Genomic DNA, 13,216 nt, shown 5'->3' on the forward strand with positions numbered 1-13,216 from the left:
CAATCCAACTCGCGCCCGCAAACCTTGTTTAGTAAATACTGCTATAGTCCACAAGGCTACCGCAGGACTCTGATACTACCTCTGCAGTGCCCTGCCAAAATTGAAACCATCTCTGCAATACCCGGCATATTCAAGACTGCTGCTGCAGTGCCCTGCCAATTTTGAGACTGCTGCTGCTGGTCCCCGCCAATTTGAGACCGCTGCTGCAGTACTTTGCTCGATACTGCTGCTGCAGTACCCTGTCATTTCGAGACTGCCGCTGCAGTACCACCACAAAACTTGAGACCGCTGCTGCAAGGCCTCACCAATTTATGACTACCTTTACAGTGCCCTGCCAATGCATGACCACTCCTGCAGTAGTGCCCTGCTTTTTTGAGACTGCCGCTGCAGTGCCCCGCCATTTTCGAGACTGCCGCTGCAGTGCCCCACCATTTTGAGACTGCCGCTGCAGTGCCCCGCCATTTTGAGACTGCCGCTGCAGTGCCCCGCCAGTTTGAGACTACTGTTACAGTGTTTGCTCGATGCTTCTGCAGTACTCCGCCATTTTGAGACTGCCGCTGCAGTGCCCCGCCATCTCGAGACTGCCGCTGCAGTGCCCCGCCATTTTGAGACTGCCGCTGCAGTGCCCCGCCATTTTGAGACTGCCGCTGCAGTGCCCCACCATTTTCGAGACTGCCGCTGCAGTGCTCCGCCATTTTCGAGACTGCCGCTGCAGTGCCCCGCCATTTTCGAGACTGCCGCTGCAGTGCCCCGCCATTTTCTAGACTGCCGCTGCAGTGCCCCGCCAATTTGAGATTGCTGTTGCATTGTTTGCTTGATGCTACTGCAGTGCCCCGCCAGTTTGAGAATACTGCGGCAGTGCCCGCTCAATGCCAGACTGCTGCTACAACACCTCACCTGTTTCATAAACTGCCACGGCAGTTACCTACCTCAATGATGTCGCAGTGCCATCTCCAATTCAATCCATTTAACAATCTTGGGGGGTTTCGGAATAATTATGCAGACTCCTCCCGTAATCATGAGCGGTTCAAATTGCCATGATTCTCGCTTGCTGTCTATTTCTGCATTATGTTTTTGGGGGGCAATCGGAGCTCGGGTAGAACATCCTCTCCGAGCCCCTCTATAGCAGACAGCAAGCCAAATCTGTTTTACCACGTTCACCAAGATTATATGGGCACACAAACTCGTGAAGTGAAGTTAATAAACGTAATTTCGGGAGGAAGTACGCCCATCTAATCTTTCAATTAATACCAAGGTATAAAACCAGCAGCTTACCTCTTCCCCTTTCTAGTTCCTGCAGCATCCCTCCTCCTCCCCTGCTCCTCCTTTTATAACTGCGTACACCACACTGGTGGTGGTTGAGGAGAGATCCCTGATACAAGTGAAAAGCGCTTGGGGTTTACAGTAGTACATATGAAAGCGCTATATAAATGACTCATTTTATTTTATCCATTCAATTTGCCTGTTATAGGGGGGCAATCGGAGCTCGGGTAGAACATCCTCTCCGAGCCCCTCTATAGCAGACAGCAAGCCAAATCTGTTTTACCACGTTCACCAAGATTATATGGGCACCAAACTCGTGAAACCCTGACTGAAGCTTGAGTGGATCCCCTTCTTCGAGCAAAGCTCAATGTCTTCATGGGTATATCAACAACCTTCCAACCATTTCTGGAGAAATAGCAGACAGATGCTCCAATGATGCCCTTTCTGTGGAAAGACCTGGATTTGATCACCCTTACAGAAAAACCACATTAAAAACCACATGAATTTGGAAAACATGTGATCACATGTGACCTTCTATGATCACATGTGAACTACATTTCACCACATGTGAACAACATTCACCACATGTGAACAACATTTACCACATGTGAACAACATTGCACCAAATGTGAACATGTCAGCACATGTGAATTTCACCATGTGTGATTTTAACACGTGAATGTCAGCACATGTGAAGATTTTAACACGTGAAGGTCACCATGTGAAGATTGACACATGTGAACGTCACCACGTGAAGATTTTAACACATGTGAACATGTCACCACGTGAATATGTCACCACATGTGAAAATTTCACCACATGTGAACGTCATCACGTGAACGTCAATGTTGGAATATATTTGCACATGCTGTAATAGGTTAACATGTAAATCATGTTACCATGTCACAAATAAGGTACATTTTCAACTTCATGATGGGAATTTCAGATCATTTTACTAGATCTTTGAATCTTGTTTATAATTAAAATCTTACATCATAATAGCTAAATTCCTCAACACATTAAAAAGTTACGTTATGGGCAAATCCCCAAACACAAATACGTATGCAATGTTGATGTTTTGTTCATCCCGTGTTCATCCCCATAAGCTAAATTATGCAGCAGTTACAAAAGCGATAACCAAGCGGTAAGTACAAACACAAAAGTTGTGCAAAATTGATTAATGATTGTGGCGAGGTGAACGAGCGAGGGACATGGGAGGAGCGAGTGAGACCGGGGATGTGATTGCGAAGGAGCATCACCTTCGAGCCACACCGGTCTCAAGTTCTCTCATGAGGGAGCTCGGAGGCATTTAAGGACGAGCGACACTAGTCAAGGACGAGAGAGGACCAGGCCTGGATTTTATGTTATGTTTTGTTTTGTTTGTTTTATTATGTGTGTGTATGGGCGGGCAGTCGTCCCTGAGGGGCTGCCCGCAGATTAATTTCGTTTTGTTTATTTATTTTCAAATTAAAAAGTTTGTTGAATGTTCGCCGGTTCCCGCCTTCTTCCTTCCGTCAACAAACCTCGTTACAATGATATAAACCCATATTAATTCTGTATAAAGGGAATACATACACCACACAAAGGCTTTTTAAAATATTTATTTTGACAGAATGAGCTATTGACCAAAGTAAAACTGACCAGATGCAGATTCTTTTAAGTTGTACAAAATATACACAAAATACAATAACAGGATTGCAAAATTCACTTCAAAATCAAGTCATTCAATGGCATTAATATGGAGTTAGATAAAAATTGATGTGAAATTCATATTTATATTATATATATATATATATATATACACACACAAACATAAAATATATGCTTGTGTGTGTGTGTGTGTGTGTGTGTGTGTGTGTGTGTATGTATATATATATATATATATATATATATATATATATATATATATATATATATATATATATATATATATATATATATATATATATATATGAGACCTTGCTATAAAAGTTGCTAGTTATAGCATCAAATAAACAAACAAACACCAGGGATAGAATGTTGAAAGATACAGTATAACTAGGCAGGCAATAAAACAATAATTGTCGAAATATAATTTTAACTAGTTTGACCAAAAGTGGAAGGGAGCTACGCTAACCATTTATCATAAACTACGACAATTCTAAGTACCATTGCGTTTATGACTAATGCTATGACTTTAACTTTACTAAAAACAGTTACAAACTATGCAAGTATTTATTTAGGACATTGCAAGAATGCATAGTATAAAATAAAATTCAAACTAAAATGTTTAACTGGGCCTCACTCATGTGTAGCCTACATTAAATAATAATGTACAGGCCTACTGGCCTGCAGAAACATACAGAAATTGATTAAAGTAATCAAATGTAAAATAACTAAATATTTAACTGTTTAAATGAAAGAATAATTAGGGGCCAAGCACCGAAGGTGCGGAGGCACCTATTGAAACCGTTGTCGCACTTTCTTCTTCCGCCATGGAGGTCTATGGCAGCCCATTGAACCGTTTGCGGGAAAGTTGTAACGATTTGACATTCTGATAGAGGGCAGTCCCAACATTAAATACACCAATTTTGGTGTCTCCAACTCAATCCCTCTAGCGCCACCACCTGTACAAAGTTGCACTCATGTTTATGCTAATAACTTTTGAACCTTAAGGGCTAGAAACAAAATTCTTGTTTCCTCAGATTTCTGAGCTCCTGCCAATCCGAAAGCACCATATGACGTCATTTCCGAGATTATATGTTTCCCGCCATTTTGAATTTCCCCAAAATCCTACTTTTGCAAACTCGTCCTAGACTGTTCGTCCGATTTGCACGAAAATTGAACCAGATCATCTTCAGCCAGTGTCGACAAAAAGTTATGGAATTCAAGTTGATTCATCAAATCTTTTCCGTTAAACGCGCAAACAAATTTTACGTAGCGCTTGTGAAAACAGACGTATGGCTGTATCTCCGCAACGCTTTATCGTATTAAGACCAAACTTGGTACATGTCGGCACAAGCATGTCTTGAGGCAACCTGCTGCGTTTCGGCGCAGCGCCACCTACTGGCCCGGAGATAGGAAAAATGGCTATTTTTGCTTTTTTTTGCTGAACCGTTTGGCCAAAAATCACAAAAGTGGTCTCGTCAGATTCGAGACGTCATGCCGAGTCGACTGATGTCCAATTTTACCATGTCGGCCATTTTGGCTGTCGGCCATCTTGAATTATGTGCCAAAATGCTGTATTTTATGAACGCATGAACGGATTGTTACGAAACTCGGCATGGGTCATCACCACGATGCCCTGAAGTACCCTGAGAAGTTTCGAAACAGCGCCACCTAGTTGAGATTTTTTTTTAAAAAGTGCTTATAACTTTGGGTGTGGTTGACTTATTTTCACGGGACTCATCTCCTTAGACTCCTGAATCGTTGCCGAGTCCAACGATACCACACTTGCCAGGTTTCGGCGTATGGTTTGTGCACCGTTGTAATTTAGCGCTTTAAGAAAATTAGCCGATATCTTCGAAACCACTGGTCCGATCGAGACGAAACCAGCGTCAGAAGTTCGGAAACATAGGTCGCTAGGCACAGTCGTGAGGCCAAATCTCAAAATTTTGATAGTAAGGGGTAGTAAAATCCAATCAAAGTCAGGCGTCAGGCTGAAACCCTATTGGAACTGTTCATTTCCCCATGATGCATCATTTTCCAGCTAAAACTGCTCGGGCAGACCAAACCGTAAGTTGTAGAGACTTGAAACTTTCAGGGCTGGTAGTACTCACAACCACTGCAGACGTCACCGAAGCCCGCCCCGATCGGCCTGACGGGGGCGCTACAGCGATCAAAAGTACGAAACGGCGACCAAAAGTACGAAACGGCTCATAACTCCTCAACCGTAAGGCTTAGCCGCGAGTGTCTTATATTGCTGGAATCCTTGGCTCGAGACGGACAAGATCCATATCTCGGATTTGCTCGCCCTTCAGGCGCCAATTTCGAGATATTTTAGGTTTTTTGTAAAACCTACTTTTGCAAATTACTCCCAGCTTATTTGACTGATCGGAACCAAACCACTGCAGAAATGTTCTCTGGAGAGAGACTATCAATAATTATCAAAAAAAAACAAAAAACATTTTGATTTATGGTTGCTAAGGGGAGCCAAAATGTTTGATGTGACCGGGACCTTATTTAATAAAATGGCTATAACTTGTGAACAGAACGAGTTATTTCCACCAAATTAAGGTCACGTGTGAGTGAGATCAGTCTGAGATCACATGAAAAAAATCGTAACGATTGATCACTTGGTGGCGCTATAACAGGGGAAAAAGTCATGAAACTGGCAATATACGCACCCAAACATTAGTCAGATGAAAATGGGCATTCATTGTCTTTATCCTTGGTGCCATGATAGTCTATGAGGACAATGGCGTATCACAAACAAAGCATACTTCATTGGTGCAATGCCCTGAAGGAGCCTGAGAATTTTCAAGCCAGTGTTTTTCACAGTATTCACCTCATTAGACTCCTGAATCCTTGCCGAGTCCAATAATACCAAACATTCCTGGTTTCACCTTATGGTTTGTAAAAAGATGTACTTTAGCACCTAAAAAACCTTTGCAAATGTAGGAAACAGTTAGTCCAATTAAACGTGCAGTATGCAACTTTTGGCCACTAGGGGTCACTCATTCAAAATAATAACAACAGACGTACTTTAATGACGTCGGGAAAGTGCGTGTGCTCATGGGAGTTGTTGTCATTATTGCCACTGTCAACCAGCGAATCTGGCATCTCCAGCAGAAAACATGTTCACTGACAAGGTAATTGTTATATTACATCTCTATTATTGTTAAGTTTAGTTACGGCTTTTCACTTTATATAATGTCAATCTAATGAAATAGCAGGGAGCTACCGTTACTTAACAAACTTATCAGTAACGTTAGATAATGTGCGAGACAGAATGTTGTGCGGGCGGTCGCTATGCCAACATACCTATAAGTTGGTAGGCTATGTTGACATATTAACCGCGCATCATAATTTGAGTTACTCAAATTATAGATATGTTGACATGGCATCCGCGATTGTCGAACATTCTGTATATCAACTGTTCAATAAGGAAATAAATTTCAATTTAGTTTATCATTACCAACATAAAACATAGTAAATGAGTGAACCAGGACCAGCAATACGTTGTTCATTGGAACACGCGCTGTGTCGCTCCCCACGTTCATCAATCATTCTAATAAACATTTATTTTGGAACTCAGAGATAACGTTATATGAATAAGTAGATCATTATTAAATCAATATTATATGTAGCTAGTATTAACATATGAAAAAGTGACGGTCACCTTATATTAATTGACCAAGATAGTGGCATATTACCTTATGAAGCTAACGTTACCTTCTCCAGCTACATATAAAACCAATAATAGCTAGTCCATCTGCGTTTTACACATGACATCATCGTGTCACCAAATATACGGATAGAAATACTTTTGAATCAGTTTTTAAAAAAATAGCTCTTTCAGTCTCCAAAAACAGAGAATCCGCCTGTTTGAAACGCCGATACAAAATGTATAACATTACGTATTCAGCTAAACGCGTCTCAATGTGGTCAAGATCGCTATGCAATATGCAAACATACAGCATGTTATGATTATATGATTATTATGTTAGCTGAATGGTTACTTAAATTACCTGTTTATTAAAACGAAAGCGAGATCAGCATCTCTCTCGGCAGTCCGAGCTTGTCACGAAGATTTCGCCATCTTTCAAAGGCTTCTCCAAGGTTTACACGTCTCTTGCTTCTTCTACTGTCCCAAAATCTTCTCGGGTCATTTTTTTCACCCGTACGTTTGCGCTTTGTTGAGCTGGCAAAACGTACAGGCAAAGAGTAGTCATGATCCATTATCATACAGACTTTTTTATACGGGTGTTCCCCTTATACTGTCTGTCAGTGTTCCTCTTTGAGTTTGGCGGTTCCGCCCATAGATATCTATGGTTCCGCCGAGTTCCGCAGGAAGCAAGACGCAAACGTGGATATGACGTGAAAGACTGGCGACATAACGGAAATAAAGACACGGTCCGTGTCTTTGAATTAAAATATTAATTTCTCTGGATTTAGAAGTTAATTGGAACTGTCGGGATAATGTAAACACACAACTTTAAAAAATATATAACATAGATATAGTGATCTTTTATATTTTTAATGCTGAAACATTACATATTGTGCCTTTAAAACAAAACCACAATAGGAAATTCTGAATACTTACATAGGTCAATAGCTAAACAATAATGACCAAAACAAAGCCAAAATTTTGGAAGAAAAAAAAAATCCAATCAATGCAGCCCATGCTCTCAAATATATTTTGCTATAACTTTAAAAGAAAATTAGATATTTACAACAAATTTGACATATATTTATGGACCCCTTTGAGGACACCTAAAAAAGCTATGATATTATATTTTTCCTTAGTTAATTTACCCATGAATGCTCTTTCCCATCTATGATCTAAGTTTATTTGTTTATTTGGATCCCCATTAGCCAATACCTAGGCAGTGACTACTCTTCCTGAGGTCCCAAAAAGTAAAAAATACAAAACTACATTGAAGCTGCAAGAGGAATAAAAGGGTCCTCGCAACTGTGCCACCACTACCTTGTGGTTGTAGGAACACAGAGCACGGTGGGCAATATGCATTTAAGTATATAAAAATAGGAGGACTATATCAATCATTTGTATTTGCCACACTTCCTGCTACTGGGCTGTACTCTGATCAGAGGGTGGGTGGACCTGTGCCAGGACATGACCAATGCATCCCTGAAATGTCTGAAGAGAGTGTATCAATTAAACTCTGCCCTGTAAATGCAGACTCGAAAAGACATCCTTATAAACCTGTCTCCGGCACGACAACTCCAATCTATCAAATGATCTTACAAATATCTATTTATCTAATATGACTTCTAAACTGTAATGTTGCCAGTTTAAAAGGTAAAAAATAATCCTACACTGTTATACGCAAAATAATAATCATACACTGTTTGTTCGTCGGCCAGAGGAGAACTGGCACCCCGACTTAGCCTGGTTTCTCCCAAGATTTTTTTATCTCCATCCTGGCCCTGAAGGAATTTTGGTTCCTTGCCACCGTTGCCTTTGGCTTGGCTTGCTCAGTTGGGGACACCTAAATTTCAACTATATTACTGATCTGCCCGCATTGACACTACATGATAATTGAAATTAGCTGGATAACATCACCATTTTCAACAGACCAGTTGTACAAAATCTGTTGCATTATTTTCTTGTTAAAACTGTGAAGCTGCTTTGAAACTGGACTTGTTAAAAGTGCTATATAAATAAAGGCGACTTAACCAGCTAGTGGCACTATGAATAACTAAAATTTTGCCGAAACATCAGACTTTGTCAGGATACCACGGACATGTTCAACAAAACTCAAGATCTTTGAAATTTAACATCATTAAGTCTATTAACTATTAGGCTGACCAAATATGATGTTGTTTTGGTTCAATCTTAATTAGTGGTTAATCACAATTTACTCTTGCCCACAGGTGACAATATAACTGACTAAATATTGACATGTAGACCACCATCAGTGCTCGGGCCCTAATTAAATCCACAACAATAAAATGAAACATACAAATCCCATTAAATGTCCCTTCCTTTTAAAACTCATTTTACTTCTTAAAATATGTAATATCTAATAGTAGTTCATTCTATATTTTCATTCCGATCGAGACGAAACCAGCGCTGGAAGTTCGGAAACATAGGTCGATAGCTATACACTAATTCCCAAATGTCAAAATATTGATAGTAAGGGGTAGTAAAATCCAATCAAAGTCAGGTGTCAGTCATTTTTTACGTGTTTTTTTCATACAACTGTTTATAACTCCAAAACAAAATGAGATATTTTCACCAAACTCGACACACATATGTAGGGGCTCACTCTGAGGACATATAAAAAATGGTGGGATTCTGCCTCTTGGTGGCGCTATAATAGAACAAAACATGAAATTCCCATTGACTTGAATGCAGTATTAGGGTATAAAATGCATATGCTATACTTTACGAATGCATTAGTGTATAATTACAAAACTCAGTATGTGTCTTCCGCTCTATGTCCTGAAGGTACTCAAAAAGTTTTCGGGCAACGCCACCTTGTGGTCAAAAGTTGTAATAAAGTGTACAAAAATGCTAATAACTTTTGATTAAATTAGCCTATTGCAATGAGACTGGTTATAAATCATTCTATGGCTCATGCCGAGAACATAGATACCAATTTTTTCCCATATTTGGAAAACCTCTCTCCCCTCTATCTTGTTATTGGTTAAAAACCTACTTTTTCAAACTCGTCCTAGACCGTTTGTCCAATTTTCACCAAAATTAAATCGTATTGTCTTCAGACCATGTGAACAAATAATTATGGATTTCGTGTTGATAGGCAAAACAGTTGTCATATACTACAGCAACGCAGTTGAGCTCTGATGCAAAAATTACTCTTGAGGCTGTATCTCTGCAATGCTTTGACATATTGACACCAAACTTTGCATGTGTCATTGTCTCCTCAATCTGACTACACCACATCAGTTTAGTAACAGTGCCACCTATTGGTCGAAAATGATAAACCATTAAATCATTATTATTGACTGTATTTAAAATTGTACTGCTTTTTTGCCTAAAATCAACTTAATAATTCTTTAATGGCTCATTGTTGCAGTTGGTTTGACACTTCCAGCCATGCTGGCATGTCTTGTCTTCTTCTTTGCGCTTGGCCCCGACAATTGCTGCTTGCAGCTATATTTCTTATTAAACTTGCAAAAGCTATTAAATCAAGCGCAGTGAGTGATGTCCTTATCTTTTGTTTGACATTAAACAGATTGCAGTAAAGATTACTGCCCCTTTAAGACCTAATGCAGGGATATGCGTCTTAAATAATAGTGATTTATCCTACCTGAGATTCATAATTCGGTCTCCAGTCTTCCTCATCACTGTCATCTACAGTTTGTCCACTGGGTTGCTGGAAAAACAAAACATTATGAAGTGGAATCTCAGTCATTATAAGTAGATATGAAGAGAAATAGAATAAAATAAAATGTATTAGAATATAATTTTAAAAAAATAAAATAAAAAATAAAAGCGCTTTATCCTAACTGAGGTTCATTGTTTGGACTCCACTCTTCCTCATCACAGTCATCTACAGCGTGTCCACTGGGTTGCTGAAAAAAAACAAAATTATAAAGACACTAAAAACCCACGTACAAAAACACATAAAACCACTATTTCTCAGATGTAAAAACTTTGAACGCACCTCGAAGTCAAAGTCCAAACTTGCAGCACCTGTGCCATCACTGTCTCTATCTGTATGGTGACCAATGGACTGCTGTTAAAAGAGGAGAAAATATGCCCCAACCATTTAAAGTGGAATCTCAGTCATTATAAGAACTAAATATGAAGAGAGAGAGAGAGAAAAAAAGTGAGTTATCCTACCTGAGGTTCATCGTTCAGTCTCTACTCTTCCTCATCACAGTCATCTACAGCGTGTCCACTGGGTTGCTGAAAAAAACAAAACAAAATTATAAAGACACTAAAAACCCACGTACAAAAACTTATAAAAATCACTATTTCTCAGATGTAAAAACCTTGAACACACCTCGAAGTCAAAGTCCAAACTCGCAGCACCTGTGTCATCACTATGGTGATCAATGGACTGCTGTTAAAAGAGGAGAAAATATGCCCCCAAGTGGAATCTCAGTCATCATAAGAACTAGATATGAAGAGAGAGAGGGGGAAAAAAAGTGAGTTATCCTACCTGAGGTTCATCGTTCGGTCTCCACTCTTCTTCATTACAGTTATCTACAGTTTGTCCACTGGGTTGCTGAAAAACAAAACATTATGAAGTGTAATCTCAGTCATTATAATAAGTAGAAATAAAGAGAAAAATCAAAAATAGTAATTTATCCTACATGAGGCTCATCGTTCAGTCTCCACTCTTCCTCGTCACTGTCATCTACAGTTTGTCCACTGGGTTGCTGAAAAAACAAATTATAAAGACAGCGGAAAAAACGCTTTGGTGGACACACGGCCTCACTATTCAGAAATAACGTTACTATGTGCTTTTGATTTGTTATTTTATAAATACGTTTTGATTTATCACAGAGAACCTTGGGGAAATAAAAAAGACTGAACATCACTGGATAGAGACGCACAAAATGGCGACCTCATCAAAAACAAAAGTTACTTGTGTTACACTATCATTGAGAGATATCACCCCTACAATAAAATATGGCTTTATTTTCATTTCAGGGTGAACCATCCCTATTATATTCTTACCCTTTGAAATGCACTTGCTGTTTTTTCAGACTACAACTGACAAGGAGGAAGATAGGATTACTCACTCTTGATGAAGAGGATGGAACTCAACATCAGGTGCAGATATGTTGTCCAAACACATGTTCATCTAGTCTCTTCCTTTTTCAATGACCTTTTATTTGACTTAATTAATTATAATTTACTGTGTTTTTTGTGTGTGTCATGCAATGGTGGCTTGTGCCTTTTATATAAATTATCCCCTGTCGAGGATGATATTGAAAATGATTATTATTATTTGCAGGACTTTAACTGTTTAAAATGGCTTTTAGTCACTTTTAGACAGAAAAATACACATAATCAGCACAATAATACAATTATAATTTCACTCACCTATCACTTGGAAGCAAACATCCATCGCTTCTTAAATGACTGTGTGAGAGCGTTGGACTGTTTAGTGAAGCAGACTGCTGTAGCGGAGTCTTCCTTCACTTTAATTTGTGACAAGCGGGGTGGGGTGAGAGCCGTGAGAGAACAATGCAAGGCCAGTGGTGTGATTGTAACGCCGGCTTCACACTGCACGCGTAAGCAGTGCATATTTTTTTGGCGCTCATGTTAACATATGAGTGCATTCACACCGGCAGCAGAGGCAGCGCAGCGGCGCGTAGCAGGAGCAGAGCAGAAGCGTCAGTGTCGCGATCGTTTCGGCGCCGGGTCTATTTTTGACGCGCTGCTCACGATGAATTAAAGCCACAGCACATTGTTCTGATCAAAATTAACCTGGTTAACATGAAAAATAAAACATTTAACCATGAAATAATTTAGTGAAGTGTTCCGTGTTTTTCTCAGTCACCATATGACATCCGGCGCTGTAGAAAAAAAAAGATCTACACCAAAACCAAAGTCACTGCCATAAGTTCTTGCCTGAACTACAAAACTAATTTTAAATAATGTATGCCAGTTTAGCTTAAATTAAATATGAATTAAATTATGTATATATTATAACTATATGCTGGCATAAAAACAGAAACGATAAACAAAAGCACGTGGTGTCACAGGCAGTGTTCTTCAGAGTGCATCTGTAAAGACAGCAATGGACGACACTCGTCTCATCGTGAAGGTTGAGAAGCACAAGTTCTCTATGATCTACACAATTTGCTTTATAAAGACTTGCAAGTGAATGAAAAAGCATGGGAGGAAGTTGGTGAGAGTGAGCGGCTCTTGGTGCTGATGGTTAGTCATTTTTAAGTGTTTTTGACAATCTTTCATTGTCTCACGAACGAACAACTAAATATGAATAGGTAAATAGAATATACACACATTAATATAGCACACATACAGTATAGACATGTAGATAGACTATGATGTGCGTTATCTTGTCATTTTTTAAACAAAAATGTTTTAAATTAAAAAAAAAGTTTTTAGATAATTTGCTCATTTAGCCTACAATATATCATTAAGAAGTTTCCTCTTAGTTATTACAGTCATTTATGAATTATCTTCAATAGGTTTATGATGGGCAATGCATGTAAATTTGATGCCTATCCAATATTTCAAGACAATTTCCTGAAGTTTCTCTTTTTAGCAGTGTGCTTTTCATATAGTGCGATGGCCTTTCTTCTATCAAAAACTCGCACTAAACGAAATAAAAAACATCAGAAA

Source organism: Pseudorasbora parva, chromosome 5 (assembly GCF_024679245.1).
Source record: "Pseudorasbora parva isolate DD20220531a chromosome 5, ASM2467924v1, whole genome shotgun sequence".
NCBI lineage: Eukaryota > Metazoa > Chordata > Actinopteri > Cypriniformes > Gobionidae > Pseudorasbora > Pseudorasbora parva.